Source organism: Python bivittatus, unplaced genomic scaffold (genome assembly GCF_059951505.1).
Source record: "Python bivittatus isolate LINGU-HERP-01145 unplaced genomic scaffold, Pbiv_v1 ctg000670_np1212, whole genome shotgun sequence".
NCBI lineage: Eukaryota > Metazoa > Chordata > Lepidosauria > Squamata > Pythonidae > Python > Python bivittatus.
In genome coordinates this window covers 11574698-11592013 of record NW_028277094.1, presented here as the reverse complement: position 1 = coordinate 11592013, position 17316 = coordinate 11574698, and positions in this window count along the sequence as shown.

The following is a 17316-nucleotide window of genomic DNA, read 5'->3' as shown; positions in this document are numbered from 1 at the left end:
AATCGGTTTGGGACGAAGAGAAGAAAATGCTTCTTCACTCTATGCTGGCGGGTGGAACTCCCTGCCCCCTGGTACGATGTCTGCTAGATGTCTTAGTAATGCGGTGTTGTGAACCTAGGGCAGTGTTTCCCAACCTTGGCAACTTCCAGATGTGTGGACTTCAACTCCCTTCTTCACAGAATGCTGGCTGGGGAATTCTGGGAATTGAAGCCCACACATCTTGAACTTGCCCAGGTTGAGAAACACTAACCTAGGGCTTTCTGCATCCCTTCGCAAAGGAGGGGCCGGACAATCCTTCCATGGATGGAGAACTTCCCGTTTTAAAAGCCACACATCACCAAACTCCAGTTGCTGGGAGGCAGCAATGGGAATGACTGTTTTCAAGCCGTGATTGAGTCCTACTGTCCTTGGTGGAACCCAGCATGCTAGTGAAGAAAAACCTCCTCCTCCTCCTCCTCCTCCTCCTCCTCCTCCCTCCCTCCCTCCCTCCCTCCATTTTCAGGAGACTCTGCAAAAAACAGCTCCTCCCGCACATCTGCTCTGGCAACTCTTTACATTCTGAACTGAGAATGCTGCCCTCTCCGTGAGAGGGCCCAATGATGGGCTGGCATTTGGAGGGACGCCAAGCAGCCTGGACTTCTGTCAAGTCCTGAATAGATGAGGAGATCGTGTCAGTCTCTGCTCTTAATGGCAGCATGAAATTGGCCGCAGAAATGCTGAACCATCACCGTCGCTCCTTGAATGAGGCAGCCAGGACCGAAGGATGCATGGTTTCCATTCTCCTCCTGGCTCCGGGAATGACCATTCTGTCTCCAGGGCCAAGGAGGAGGTGGGAAATCAAGATTTTCATCTGCGTGCCTGCCAATCATTTGTTTCACCAAGCAGAAATACAGGCTTTAACATTGCTCCGCGTATCTTTCCCCAAGTGGGTGACCTCCAGATGTCTTCAGCTTCAGGTCCCACAATCCCCTGGGCCAACCAGGCAGCAGGATTTGGGGCCCTGAAGACCATACACGTGGAGGACACCAGGTTGAGGTTCAACATATCTGAAGGATTATGGGGGAGCGGCTAGGATTATTAAGAGGTCCTCAAGCCCCTTTAGAGCAGCTTTCAAAAATGGAACCTGATTGCAGGAGACAAGGAACCAGTCTAGGCTATGAGAAGAGCGACCCTCTTCTCCCCAGGGTGCACCTTCTGCAGCAAAATTTAGGCTTAAGTTCACCTTGTGCAAGCATTCATAAAAAAGACTTTGTAGATGTCACCCCAATGAGGTAGACCAGATCAAGAAACAGACACCGTATAGATCTAAAGCTCCTTTTATCTGAACAGCTGTAGCGACAGAACCTTGCAAGTCTGAATGTGCTTCCCTTCCTCCCTATTTTATCTTCATACGTGTTGCGGGGGGCTGTCTTCATAATCCTCCCTCATCTTGGACTTAAGCAATGTTTATCTACATGTTGCCTTGATAATGGACCTTGCCCCTCTCTGCCAAGGTCATCCTCTTTACTCTAGAGGAGAGTTTTGTAGAGGCATTTCTTTCTCTAATCTTGCTCTGCCCCAAAGGTGCCTCCTGTGGCATCTCAACACCTCCTCCCTTGCTGGATGCCATCCCAGAACGCTCTAGAGCTCCGGGCCCCAAACTTAACCATCGTTTAAACAAGAAGGCCCCAACTCTGGAAGGTCAAGTTCTTCCTCACTGCAGCAAGCAACCTCAGCCATGTTCGCCTGGCCTACTTGGAGATAAAAATGCCCTCTTAGCAAAGTAGCACAAAGAACCGCCAGCCTTGCATAACGGAGAACTCCGTTCAGCAGTAATTTCATCATATCCGAGAAGCAAGCTGTTAAAACAGTCATAAAATATGGTAGGGACAGAATCAGGAGGTTGCATCTTTCCAGTTTGTCTGGGGGAGAATGTGGGGGGGGAGGGTCGGGGACTTCCCTGTGGGCTGCCACCCTGTATTTTTGCCCCCTCTGCCAGGGGAAGGTGGAATGGGAAAACCTTCAAACCCAGATGCTTCATTTGAACCAGATGCACATTTAGATATATTTATGGCAGCCGGTTCACACAGCACGGATAAGCCACATGGTACTCTGTCTGACTTCAGCTCAGTGGGCAATGTGAACCCAACATTGTGGTTTGCAGGTCATGGATTACAGTTCTGCAGGATGTGCAAATCCAGCCAGCTGTGGCTTATTCAATAAAGCACAATGATCATGCGTGCGCGTCCAGCCTGACTGTTCCTTTAAACAACTTTGACACTACAAAACCCGCATGGCACAAACCTTGTGGATTGAGGGGACTGGCCCTGGAGGATCAGAATCTCCTCTGAAACCAAGTGAAATCCAGCGTTTTCCTCAAATAGCCTTTGGCAGGAACTGCACATCTCATTTTCACTCATACACCCCTCAGGGATTCCACACATCACGAGAACATTTGCATCCATTTTTAACATCTGAAGACTGAAATAGATAGAGATTTCATGAATTATGAAAATCCAGATATTTTTGCTCCTTGTTTTTGTTTTGAAGCAAAAGCAAAAATAGTCCTTTAGAAGTGGTGGGAAGGAGCCCACTGCAGAAGCTTATAACATCGCCCACTCTCTTGGGAACCCCTAAAGAACCATATTATTGTTAAAAGCCAAGCAGGAGCCAAGAGGCAGGTGGAGGAAAGGCTTGCTGGATTCCTCTGATCCTGAGTTAGAAAGAGGCCAGGCCGGATGCCTGGAGCAACCTTTAACAGGCCCAACGATGTCTCGGTGGAGCATCTATTTGCATTTTCCAAACAACTAATCATCTCTGAGACTGCTTCGTCTCCAGCAGCAATATTTGCTCTTTGGGCTGGGAGGGCGAGGGAAAAGTCCAAGTAAACAACCGACTCCCAACACATGAACAGGAAAGGACACCATAAGGTGATCTGTCAAATGCAGGCTGAAAAACCTGCAGGCGGCAATGAACATAATGAAAACGCCATCAAACTGAGGATTGGTCTCCCGGGAGTAGAGACGGATAGGGCTCTCTAGACTGGCTGAACCACGACTCCTGGTCCTTCCAGTCAGCACGACCAGTGGGGAAGGGCGAGGGGAGCTGTAATTCAGCCACAAAAACACAGTTTCTCACCCGGTGCCTTGGCCAGAGCATAGCACGTTGCTACATGCTGAAATGGTCGGCTTTCTAGGGCAGACGTTGCCCCAAAACGTGGCTGAATCAGGACTGGGCTCAGAAACTAAGCAGGGCTGACCCAGGTCAGCACTTGGATGGGATACCCCAGGGCTGCAGGCTAGACTGTCACACAGCCATCATCTCAGTAGAAGGCAACGGAAGTCACCAGCAATTGAGATCAATTCAAATACTTTGCCTTCCAAATCCTGGGCAAACTGCAAGGAAAAGATCTGGGAATGAAGTAGGGGAGGGACAGAAGCGAAACCCACCCCCCCATTCTCAGCCTCTTAAAACTTATTTAGGATAGCCAGTTTGCAACCCAAACCTTATCTTCCGTTACTCAGCTAGTTCAGAAAGCAGAGCCATTCATAGATCAGAGCATTGAACACACACTGCAAGCAGTGTGGCGGTGCGGCTGTGAAACCAAGGAGAGTTGGAACCGTTGGGAGACATAGAGCGGGTCTCAGCAGAATTCACCCCGTGAACCATGGTTCGGTTAATCAGGGTTTGTTGAGTAAATCACCACTGACTGCATTCAGACAACCCGCTAAACCAAACCACATTCCAGCGACTCGGGAGGGTTGGCAGTGTCCTTGGGGTTTTAATTAGCAGTACTTCTTCACCGTGACTGTTCTGCAGCAGATCTGGCTACCAGCCGCTGCGTTTCTGCCAAGTACCGATGGATTTCAGGAGCCAGCGCTGCCGCTGGACGGCGTGCTCCCATGGCCCCCTCCCTCGGCTGGGCATCTGAAAGCCGCACAGCTCAGCTGGCATCTTGGGAGGCAGGACGAGAAAAACATCCCTCCCACCTTCCTGGCACGGGGCGGGTGTGGAATTAATTTCTCCCCAAACATTATTAGGTCCTGAAAACTCTGCTGCGAACGTGGCTGATAGAACTCTGGCATCCATTTGAAAGAGATTACTGTTAATTAATTTAACTCGTCTGCAAACAGAGAAGTTGGCCGCGCCTTCGTTCGTACCATCTGGCACACTCTCAAGAAATGCCTGGATTTCAAAGCACACAAGGACACACAAACGGTTGAGCGCAATCTGCTGAAAAAAATGCACAGTTTTGTTCCTGTTTCCAAAACTGGAGTTTATTTCAACCACTTGGTACCGAGGGAGGGCCTGGAAATGGAGGTGCACCCCGGAGGTCTCCGGTAACATCTTTGCTCTGCAGATGATCAACTGTCCATCCAGGACTGAGTCGCTCATCGTGCCCAGCATCTCTTTGGGGCACTCTTGACGGAACCTCCAGCCACCGTGTCCTTCATGTAAGGAACCAGCTTGCAAGGATTAGAAAAAAGTGCCTCCAGCGTTATGATGCCAGGGGTGGAGAAAGCCTGGGGCTTCTCTTTAGGCAGATGTTATTTACGATTCTCTGGATCAGGGATACTCGACCACATCATTGTGGCCACAATCCTGACTTTTTTGACCTCACCCTGCGGGCATCCCTGCTCTGATGTCAGCCCCACTGATCAGATCATGAAATCAACTCCATGGGGGCTAAAGCTACTTTAATTGGGATTGGCTCTAACAGCAGAATCTTGCTGTATCTCCTCCCCTTCTTATACTTATGTGAATTAGGGAGGTGTCTCTCTGAGCCACTTCTGAAGGTTATCTGGACATTCTGGACTTTAAAAGGGCTTTAGCTCTTTTTACCTAGGTAGCAGTTCCCGCATATCTCCATCAGGGTCATCTTCCTGACTCTCTACCTCTGGGCAAGACTGTCCTTGACCATCTGAAGACTGGACAGCATCATTCTTCCTAATGGGACCAAAGAAGAGCATTGCATTTCCAGATAAGTCCAGTGGCCACGTCTACAACATTCCCCCTACCCACAAAAATAGCAGACAAAGGGACTCTTCTCCCCCTCTTTGTCTTACTAAGATGCTGCCCCCCCTTCCATGGGCCACTTGGGAGAGAACTTCATGTTCCCCCCCTTTTTTTCCCTGCCAAATTCCAACTTCTAATGTGACAGAAGGGGAACATTATTCTCAATCCATGGGCCAGTAATGAGTCTAGCTGTAGTTAATCAACGGTATTGATTTTGTTCAGCGCCAAGGCCTTTCAATCCAGGGACGTGCCGTCCTGGCCCTGCATACGTTCAGAGGGCAGCCCAGGGCAGGATACTCAAAGGCCTAGGGGGACCTCAGCCCAAACATTGGTTTACCCCAAACGTAGCAGGCAATTGCAGCTGGGTGGAGCATCAACTGAAGGACTGTTCCTGGACCTTAGTAATTAAAGAAACTGTGAAATCTGTGCCCCGGCTGAACCAAACACTTCCCCAACCCACTCCTTGCTCACGGAAGACCTTATTTCCATGCATTTCAGGAGCACGTGCTTCTCTGCTCTTTTCTTTCTCGACTCATGGTAAAGAGGTTTATCAAGGTTGTTGATTCATAGGGGAAGAGAACCAGAGACTGGAAACTGGGGGCGGTGAGGGGCTGGAGAGCTTCATTTCCACCTCCACCCTGCCTGGAGTGGGAAAACTGAATCTGAAATACCAGGGAGACCAAGCAACTTTCTCATCTTGTTTGCCAGAGGAAGAGAGCATCGCTTTCCACAGCCAAACAAGTCCCATATCCCAGAAGCAAAACCATGAGCAATAATTCATTTTTAGAACCGCACATAAGGTAAGTTCCCAAGCCTTCACATGGCTTCATTTTCCAGACAGGTAGCCAAGCGAGCCCTTAACCAGGAACTGGGAGGCACACAAGGCAAATTCTGCTCCAACTTGTTTCCTGCAGAGCAGGCAGGGTGGGTTTGGATGAAGACAAAGACCCCACCTTCGCTCTTTCTAATTCTGCAGCAACATCAAAGTCCCCACTGTGCAATACTAGAGAAGAACGCCATGGGTGTTTAGTTTTCTTGTCTCCCTTCCTGGATTACGTCAAACACGTGGGTCAGAATAGGCTCTCGACAGAGGGACTATTGCCATTATCCAGTGTCCCCACCCCCAGTGGTGAGGCCTGCTCTGTAGCCCAAGGGGTTCTTCTCCTACAAAGAAAAAGAAGAATCAACTTGTTTAAAGATACATCCCAAACAACAGGTTTCAGTCATGGGCTACCCAATCCTACAGCCCTGTGGTCCAGTGATTAGAGCCAAGAAAGCAGAAGCTTGGCTCTTCAGCTGTGTCTGAACTACAATCTGCATCCATAGAACCACAGTGTTGAAGGCTCCTCAGAGGTCATCTAAGCCAGCCTCTGCTCAGTGCAGGATCTGCTGAAGCATTTCAAGCAAATGGCCATCAGAAGACCTCCAGGGAAGGGGAGCATGCCACTTGATGAAGCATCTGGTCGTGGAGCATCCACTTGTTGGCAGCTCTTAGGGTCAGGAAATTCCTCCTAATATCTAACCTGAATCACTTTCCTGAAGTTCCAGCATCTGATCCTGGCTTCTGGAGCCACAGAGAATGAGTCCACTCTTCCTTCCGACTCCACCCCTTGCTTTTGTTCAAGAGTGATGGGAGTTCTAGTCCAGTAGCATCTGGAAAGCTACAGAATTTCCATTCCTAGTTAGCATTGGATAAGATCTAGAAAGTCCCTTGGGCATGAAGTTCATCTGGTGTCAGGTTCAGCCCAAAGAACTCCCCGAGACAGTGCAGATACAGTTGTGTTGCGTTTATTAGCTTCCACCTCAAGACAGAAATCTCTCCAGACTGAATCTAACTTCCCAAGCCAGCAAGCCACAACACTGTGAATTCCTTAGGGTAGTGCCAGTCTCATCTTCTTAAACTTCCCATGCTCCTGTTGGGGGCTAAGGGAATGCTTATCTCCCCGAGCGCGGCCTTCATCCAACCATTGCTTCACATCTGGTGATCTTGGGCCAATCACCCAGCCTAGTCTCCCTCATGGGGTGGTTGTGAGAATAAAATCTGGGAAGGAGGAAAAAGCCACACACAGCACCCTGAGCACCTTGGAAGAACACCAGATATAAATAGAGCAAAGAAAAAAGAAAGTACCGATAGCAGCTGGACCCTTTCCAGCAGCAATGGCATAGAAGCACAATATAATATATACTTGAGGAAGAATTGCTCTTCCCCATTGTGTCCATTGCAGTTGCACCCCTCGCTTGTCCTTGGCTACACCTTTGCATAAAACACATCCATGTGCAAAGCGGCCAAGTTTGCAACTGTCACTTTAGAACCCATCTAGGATTGCTACAGAGCATTGACACCCCGTGGAAGTCAGATGCCCCAGCCAATGGTGTGGCCCCTTAGAGTCTAAGAAATGTGTGATTGCATACACTTTGATGCAAGGCAGAACAAGAAGCCATTTCAGATGAGATGGCTCAAACAAGCCACTCTTGCTGCATGATACCCATGGAGGGCGTAGCCAAAGCAATTGCACCAACATTTGCTTCCAACCAAGAAGAGGGGATGTCACCTGTTTGCCTCCTGGATTCTGCTTTAACTAAGAGAATCTTTTACATCAATTCTGGACTAAGAGTATGCCCAATTTCGCATAGCTTTCTCATGTACTGATTCATGTGCATTTTTTAAACCTCTTTGCATTATTGATGTGTTACTAAAATGCAACAACTAGGGCAGGCCTGATATGATTCTAATATATTCCATGCATCAAGATTTTTGAGTATATGATGCACACTAGCAGTCCTGGACACCCCAAAAACTAGACACTCACATCATTTGTTTCTCTTAAGGTGATTTATCCATGTTATTTTATATATTTATGCATCTGACTTTTTCATCTTTGCTAAGATTTATTTACTATGGGGTGTCTGTACCATATGTTTTCAAACCATGCCTTCATTACACACACACACACACACACACACACACATATAAATGAGTGGAGTGTCCGCTACATCATTCCCACTTTGGATACAAGGCCAAATAACTCAACTTCCCTGGAGGAACCTCCAAAAAGCAGCACTCCTTTTTGAACTGAAATCTGTCAGATGTCAAACAGGATCACTGTTGATCTATGGTCTACTTATCCTCTTCTCAATCACCATGGGGGCTCTTTACATTTCCTGGTCACAAATCTGCAGAATTAAACAGAGAAGAGACATCCGCAGAGTGCCTGTTCACTCCTCCAGATTTCCAGCTCACGTGGACACGAAAGCAGTGGGATGCCCAGTGGCTGAGGGGGCACCCAGCCACAGAGGGGTTAAGCCTTTCCATCAATTACCTCTGCAAGAACGTCATCCCAGCGGCCCCTTGGCCGGAAATAAGGCTTCAGCAGAACAGCCCTGGGAATGGGCAAGGTTAATCTTAAACCTCATGACATGGGGATCCAACGGAGAGGAATAGAGCAAGAGATTGTGCTTGTTCCCCTCCTGGTTTTGTTCAAAACAGCTGCCTCTTTGTTGCTCTTCCCATCAAGTCGTGCCGGAGCAAACTTGCACAGCAGCAAACGGGGATGGACGTTTTGTTGAGAAGAATGGGCAGAGCCCTGACACGCAGGGAGCAATTATTTTCCCCTTTGAGCCGAAGGAGCCATTTTCTTATTATCTCTCAGGATGCACTAAAAGCGGGTGATTTATGAAAGGAGACACGCACCCCATTCGGAGTGAGGAAGAAAAAAGACAGGTGACCTACTTTATAGATGTACAAACGTGATTACCCTTTGAGAAGAATTTCCTGGGATCACTGGCTAACACAAACAATGCACACCCCCAGGAGGGCCTGGCAAGACACTCAAGAGTCCATGTGGAGAAATTAGGCTACTGTTCTAGGAAACCAGCCTTCAAGATCCCAGGTTGGGCAAGATCTCAGAATCAGCTTGGGACTGCCCTATTCTAGATCTGGCTGAGCTATCCAAGTTTATCCCTCCCAACAGATTTACTGCTTGATTGCATTTCTATTGCACTGTAAGAAATCCCTGGGTTTGTCTTACTCCAACACCCATTATCCCCAACCTCTGGGTAAGGTGTCAGCAGTTGGAAAAGACCAGTGAGGGTAGGAAGCCAAGGCTGAGAGAGCCTCCTTCGCTGTTTTGTTTTCTAAGGCACTTAGACGTGAGGCCTGAGACAAAGAGATTGTTCCATGGACATTTAGGAAGCATCGCAGCCAAATAAGGTTTTAAACTTTTTTTTTTTTTTTTTGCTAGACATCTCAGGCTCCAACCCAGCCTTGTCCTCTAAGCATGTCCCTATCCCATCATCTTTGCGTTCTCCCACTCGGTGGGAATGCGAGGACTCATCTGTGGTTTCAAAGCAATTGTCAGCACTCCCAGGCAAGTTGCTGTTAGAAGGGAACAATCCTGAAACTGGCTCCGAGAAAGAGAAGCCAGCCCATCCAGGACCTGAGATGGCCCCCGCCCCACCAGCCTAGAATCCCCTCCCAGGAGAGTCATGGAGGTGTCCTGGCAGACGTAGCCCATCCCTGCTCTTCTTCAGGAAGGGCCTGGTATGTGCCACTCCCATTTCTCAAGCTGGCTTGTCTGCTTCTTGAAGGGGCACTTTTATTGATTCTCTGTTTTTGTTGGCTTGAATGTGAAATCTGATTGGCGCTAATAACACAACCCGTTTCAACAAAGAGCCCGAAGAGGCGCTCCTGGCTTGCAAAAGCAGACCCTTTTTGAGTTGGAGAGCCACCTTCTTCTTTCAAATTATTAATCTTCAGAGATGTTTAAAGGAAGCATCTTCCTGTCCAGAACCACCACGAGTTCCTTGAGTGACAACTCTTTTACACAAGCTTCTCTTTCCATTTATTTTCTATCCCGCCTTTGAGTCCTCTTATGTCATTGAGATAAGTGGCCATAAGAAGTGTGTTTTCCACAGTGACATCTCCGCCAGCCCATTCATCATCTCTTCCTCCCTACTCAGACTCATCACATTTAATTCAAGAAGAAAGGTACCTTGGCTGGCCCTGCTGAGTGCTGCATAAGAAAACCCAGTGGATCTTTTCCCCCAGAAAAGCCCCTGCTGAAAACATAACAGGCTTCTTCCTTATCAGCAGCACCGAGATTCTGGTGGGCCCTTTCTCTCCAAGGAAACCTGGAGGACATCATGAGCCCTTCAGCAAGGTCACCTGGCGGAATTCTTCACCAGGCGGAGGAAGAGGAAGAGAAGAAGATCATTTGGCAAGGCTGTCCTAGGAAGGCTGGAAGGGTGGGTTTATCTCCCACACGCACATGCACATATACCTACCCCAACCTTTCTACCCTTCCATAAAGCCTTAAAAATGTGGTTCTTCTCCCAGGCATTGGGTGGGATGAGCCCATGCAGAATGAAAGGTCTTGATTGAGATATGCGTGGGTTGGCTTCATTCAGTTCTGCTCTTACTCTTCTTTCTGTTATTTGGTTACCCTGTTGATCCCTTATTGTTCTTTCCTCTGTTCTGAATGTTTATTATGTTGTGTTGTATTCTCATTCTAATTTTAATTGCTAATTTTCCTGTTTCTTTCCATTGCAAGTCACTCCAAGTTTCTTGGAGCCGTATAAAACAAACAAAATAAACGTTTCCAGCAAACACCTCCATATAGGTCTTTTTGGCTGCAAACCCAAAATGACCTGCCACCACCTTACTCCAGGATGTTCTCAACCACAGGTCTCAGGTTTCTGGTGGTCGCCCAGCCCAGCCCAGCCCAGCCCAGCCCAGCCCAGCCCAGCCCAGCCCAGCCCAGCCCAGCCCAGCCCAGCCCAGCCCAGCCCAGCCCAGGACACAAGTGACTCAACATGATTCAGTGTGAAAAAGAAAGACCTCATACAGTATATGGAACTGACTTCCTACAGAATCTCTCTTTTTATTCTCTGCTGCTTCCTCCCCCCAAAAAGCTGCTGAAGGAAAGAAGAGCGGGTATGGATTATTTTCCTTGGTTTGTGGGGTTTTTTTGCATGCTCCCCATCCCTCCCCGACTTTTCCTCCAGAGATGCTGATTGCAACTCCCATTCCTCACAACCTACTGATCTGGAATCCAGAAGCTGATGTCCTACACACCTAAAGGGCACCTGGTTGGGGAAAGCAGTTCAGCAACTAGAAATGAGGTTTCAGCCACCATCTCTTTTAGAGTAGAGAGGAGACTTCGAAATCTGGAATATAATTAGAATTACCCAAACTGGAACGCAGCCAGGACATCAGGCTAAATGGCTGTGCTCCATTTAACATCAAGTGCCATGAGATTTTTAATGATCACCAGTGGTCAAGACCTTGGTTTTACATCTCATTTATAAGATAATAAAGTCATCTCCCATTTATTCTTCAGTCCTAAGGGACACGCAGACAAATTGTACGTGTCAGAGGGTGCAATGGCTTAGAAATGTGGATTTTCTCCCCCCACCATGAGAAATGGAGGGGTGACACAGATGCAAAAAACGGAAGGCACCAGATTTTATGCGAGTCTGGCGAGTGTCCGGCTATCCCCAGATCTGCAGCGTCTTTAAGTGTCATTGCTCAAAGGAAGGTGAACCTGTTCTCCTATGAGTTATCCCTCCTGCTAAAGTATACGTGGAGGGAAACGAGTTTATAAAGCTATCTAGGCAATAATTGGCAAGGCTACACCATTCTCCTGTGAAGGTGAGACAGAGCAGGTGAAAACTGGGGCCTCCGTCTGAAAGTGGAGCAAGGAGAACTTAATAAATGTGGCAGTATCGATCCAAGGGCAGTGATGGTGAGAATCAGAGAAGAGAAGCTGGATTCCCTTTCGGCTCCTGACAGGGAGAGGACAAGAGCTACATCTTCCCAAGGAATTAGCAAAGCAGGACACAACTGCAGCAAGTCATCTGAAAATCGTGCATCTGTAAGGAAGAAAAGGATGGACTTGCTAATTAAAACAGACTGCAGAAGATGAAAGAGAGCTAAAGGCAGGGAATTTACTGGAACTACAACAACCTTGAGATCCTGGACTAGAGGCCATAGTGCAAATTCTTTGAGGCCGAGGCTTATGTTGCCCATCACACCCGAAGCACCAGGCAAACTGTTTTCATCCTTGGTTCATTCGGCCTTGGGTTGGTCCCAAGAGCAAGGAATCTCCTGTTGCGGTGTGCATATGGGCTCCAATCCCGTGCAAATCCTGAATTCTATCAAATTCTGTTTGGAGAATTGAGTCCACTCCATTCAACCCTTCGACTTGCCATCTTCAATGGCTCAATCCGATCTTTGTAGCTGATTGGGAAAAAGGACTTTTTGCACTTCCCTGAAAGCCTGGCTGAATTGTCCAATCAGGTTGGGGGCACCCAGTTCAATTTTATGATTCATTCTGGAAAGCCAGTTCAGTTCTGAGATTCAGCTGAATCACCAGGGATGTCCACAAGGGTGGTCAAGTCAAGATGGCAGCTACTACTGCAAGATGAAAGATCTGCGCCTTCTTACATGTACTGCACGCTTGGTCCAGCGCGTAGCTCTACCACCTTGGCAGTTGCCACGAACACCTTCAACATGCATCATTGTGGCTGAACTTGAAGCAAGGCTTGCTGAAACACCCACAAGAGAATTGGGGGACACAAGAGGTGCTTTAAGGATTACAATCTCTGCACCCTGAGATGGGATTTGACCTCATGAGTTCCTCTTCATGATGATCAGCAAAATAAGCTAGAATTTCAGATCCATTTAAAATTGCAACTGAGATCAAATGCATTAAGGAAAATGTGGGCCATTTAGAGACCAAATGTTTTAAAATGCTGACTTTCAGGGGAAGGTTGAAAAGGCCAAGATGGCCGCCACAACCGGGCAATCAGAGCCCCACCCCTTTTCAGTGTGTCACGGTCCCTGTGAAAAAGGGGTAGGGCTTTGATTGCACGGCTGTGGTTGCCATCTTGACCTTTTTTGACCACCCCCTGCAGACCCCCTTGCTGGCTTCAGTACAAATTTCCATGCGTCATTGTAGTTCTGGTCATAGATCAGGTCGGGTGAAACCAGTTTAGGAATGAAAACACGTCTTGGTGGGCAGATTGAGACGGATTTGTCTCTTCGTAATAATCTGCAAGGTGTGCGCAGTGACATACTTAATGGCCAGGCTGAATGACATCCAAAGCAAACCGCAACATGTGTCCGGACTAATGTTTTTCCTTCTCAGCATTTTGCTCCACTAGCCCGAGTGCCTTCGCTTCAAGTCAGCTACGACAGCAAAGCAAGAATTCTCTGCTAGGAACACCTCGCTGGAGGCTTTGGAGCACACGAGGGATTCGGTACGAGCGTGTCCCGAAAGGTCATTAAATACCTGGACAATGCTTTGGCTCTGGAGAATAATAAGCCGGCTTGGATATTGATGAGAAAGAGTTGTTTTTAGCAAAAGCACTTCAAATTGCAAACACCGAGTGCCACTCGGATCGATGTTAGAATCTGCTTAATTAATTTGCATGATCAATAACTCAGGAAGCTGAAAAGGCCTGGGAAAAAGAGATTGCAGCTTGTACCGGAGAGATGTGCCGCACTTTCTTCCCTCCAAGTTGTTACAAAAGACCTGGCTTCCTTCAGCAGGGTAGAGGAGGGGGACATTTTAACCACTCGAATTGTTCGGTATTTGTATTTGTAAGCTGCCTAGAGTCTATGGGAGTGGACAGCTATAATAAAATCAGATAAATGAATGAATGAATGAATGAATGAATGAATGAATGAATGAATGAATGAATGAATGAATGAATAGATGGTAAAGTTACACTGTGGGCACCTGAAGCATTACTCACTTATGCCATTCACCACTGTGCTCTCAGCACACCCATGTCCTCTTAATAACTATAAAGCCAGGACATTTCAGACCAAGCTACCAGATTCTCCAGGCCTTGGAAAACAACTACGGTGGCTTGTTGTAGCTCAGCGTCTTGTTTGGAAGCATGCACACCTGCCCAGGAAAAAGAGAACGGGTGAAGAGAAGAGGTGGGTGGTCTCCTGGAGGTGTACTGTAATGGTCTGTGGGAATGACCTTGGGAGACAGGGGGAAGAGCTGCAGGCTAGGCAACCGTCATACAAGAGTTATCTCAATCCACAGGAGAGTGAGGGGCATGGGAAGCATTTCAGAAGGGACCCTCCCTAGTTTTCTGGAGAGCAAAAGGAAAGATGGGAAGGAATATTTTCAGACTTGCAAGATTCTGCTAATGTAACCTTACAATAAAGATAGAGCAAATGTTCACTGATGTGCTTTTTGTCTAGACTATCTCAAAGGGCTAACATTAAAGGTGGGGGGCAGCCCTCTCGCTAGTCTGTCTGAGGCAAGATCTTCCTCTTGGTTTTCCAGTGTTTTCTAGAGTCATCCAACCATCGTTGTGCTGAAATAACTATAATGAGGACAGGGTGATTGTTAAATCAGTTCCACAATGGTTGGGTGATGCCAGAAGATGCCTGGGGTTCCTGGTGGAGGTCCTGCCTCAGACTGGTTGCAGCAGATACGTTCTGAATGGGCAAGACTCCCTCCCACACAGAAGATGCTCTCCACCCTCTGGCCAACATTTGGGGACCTCTGGTCTACATCACAATCAAACATTTCTAACCCCCTCCAAACAATCTTCCAGTAAGTCCAGTGCCTACGTTCTGATCTTTCAATCTTTCTCAATGGCATTCTTAACATTTTGCTAGCTGCCTTGAGTGCTCTTCTGCTCAGATAGTCTAAATGGAGTAAGACACCCAATCAATGCTTCCAGCTGGGAGCAAAATTGCAGCGTTGGCGTTCTGCTCAACCCTGACCCAGCCATGGATGCTTGGTCAATGGCCAGGCAGCTTCACATCTTCCTCTCCTTTGAGGACACCAGCAGATTTTTCACAATGGCTGTTCTCACTCGAGGCAGAGACCTGATCTATGGAGGGAGAATTTCCATTTCACGGGCCTTCTTGTGTCAAAGTCCTTGGCTGGCGCATTGATAGACAACCAGCCAAGAGGACCCAGGAAAAGAGTTACAGCCAGGCAGCTGCCCCCAGCTCCGAGCTGAAACGTTTTCCACTGTTAGGGCTAAACTAGCAATTAATTTTCTTGATGAGCTTAAACTAACCTTTCTGCTAAAAGAGCAAGATAATTTCTCCACAAACAATATCTAACCTGACATTTGCTAAGTACAATGGGGAGAGGGTGTCCAATTGAGAAGCAATTTCAAAAACAGCAGTTGGTAAACACAACCAATTCGCACCTTCCAAGCTTTCATTTGGAAAAAGCACTTAAGGCTCCCAGCATCAGCATACAGGGACCAGTGTGACACCAGATCTGAAGAGTTAGGCAGACGTCCACCACGTCTGAAGCCTTGTTTGCAGAAACCAAGGGCAGAACTTCCTTCTCCTGCTTGATGCAGGACTCTATTATTTATTGGTTAGATTTTTATCCCACCTTGATTTTGTACAACTCAAGGAGACATACCCAATGCTCCCTCCTCTACTTTCCCCGCCACCACAACCCTGTGAGGTGGGTTGGGCTGAGAGAGAGGGATTGGCCCAAAGTCACCCAGCCAGCTTTCATGGCTAAGGGAGGGCTAGAACTCACCATCTCCTGGTTTCTAGGCCAGCATCGTCACCACTCTAGGTCACCCCAGCCTTTCCTTAAAGACATGCACTATGAAGCAATGGAGCAGCCTCTTGGAGTGGTGGGTGCTCCACCCTTGGAGGCTTTCAAGAAAAGACTGGACGGCCATTTGTCCAGAATGGGATGAGGGTTCCTGCCCTGGGCAGGGGGTTGGACTAGAAGACCTCTGAGGTGCCTTCCAACCCCAGGATTCTATGATCCCGCAAAGGGGAGCCCAACTTTTTCTTAGAAATTTGCCACTTTCAAGCTTCTGTTAGGGTTAGGATATTTTGTCTGCCTTCTAGTAAGGTAGAATCCCGAGAGATACGTATTTTGGATTTCCCCACACATTCTCTTCTGACTGATTCATTGATGTCAATGGACCAAAAACAACAGAGACAAACATCACCTGGACATCAGGTGCCATGAGAAAAACTGTGCATGGACGGGAGACAAAAGAACATTGTGCCCCATGTGTCTCCCAGCCCTAAGAAGGATCAGGTTCAACCCTTCCTCCCCAAGCTATCCAGTTCCACTTCCTCCAACGATCCTGATCAACATTCTTCACACATTCTTGGCTGGAAAATGACCTTTGTAGCTTTTCCATGCTGGACAAATGGCACCATGTTGGAAAAAAAAGAAAGGAAAGGTATCTAATTTCTCCTAATTGCTCTGTCAAAGTGTAATTAGACTAGCCAGAGCTGGGCTGTTACGGGCAAACTTTGTGAACCTTGAATGTCATACCTGTGAGGGAATTTCCTTGACCTCTGAAGCCAGATGGGTGACTTAGCAGAAGCGCCAACGGTGTTTTAAGTTGGTATCAAGTGATTTCTGATCATCTGCCGTCTTCTGCGGTGGCACCAGCAGAAGAAATAGGACATTGTCACTGATTGTATGGAAAGAAGAATGAAAGACTGAGCTAAAGTTTTGCTGGATTAGGTTCTGTCACTATGGCATATACAGCCCACCTTCCTTTAAACAGAGCAGAGAGATACAGATGTTGTATTAAGTCACATCCCCGTCTACAAGGGCTTGCATGACTTCCACTCCCCCCATGACTCTGTTTTTACACCGTGTATATCCCGTGGAGTTTTTACTTATATCGATCATCAGGAGGCAGTATGATCTCTAGAAGATTGAGACCCAGACACAGATCTGGCTACGTACACCTGACAAGTCCCCGTGTAGCATTAAACTGGCCACAGACTGCCTCTTGGTGGTCAACATAAGTAAAAACACCACTCTGGGTTGGATTCATACATCCTACGAAGCCACAGTTCGAGCCAGTCTTCACGGGATCACCTGGCACAAGATGCCAAGCCACCAGCTGCAGACCACAACGGGCTGAGCCAAGGTAAAAACTAAGCAATAACAGGAGGCCTGTGAAACCAGAGGGCTTCTTTCTTGCACAGCCAAAATCCGAACTGCCTCTTGAGGGGAACCGTAGTCTCTTCTGGGTTGGGCTGCTTGATATTTTGAGCCTCAGGAATCCAAAGATAATCGGATGCTTGTCTTCTTTTTTGCAAGATAAAACCATGGTTGAAAATACTCCCTCCCGGGAAAGAAAGGCTGATTTCAAATGTGCCTTTAGGCTGCAAATTTCCAACAGGCTGCCTTCTGAGGAGTCTGATTTTGCTGTTTTGCTCAGGGCATCTTCAGGCGCTTCCAGACAACCTCCTTTTCCATTCTTCTAAGTCTGTCAAGCATTTCAATGCCACCCAGTGCCCATCCTCATGTGCACGAGCCACAAAACCTTGAGAGACTGTGA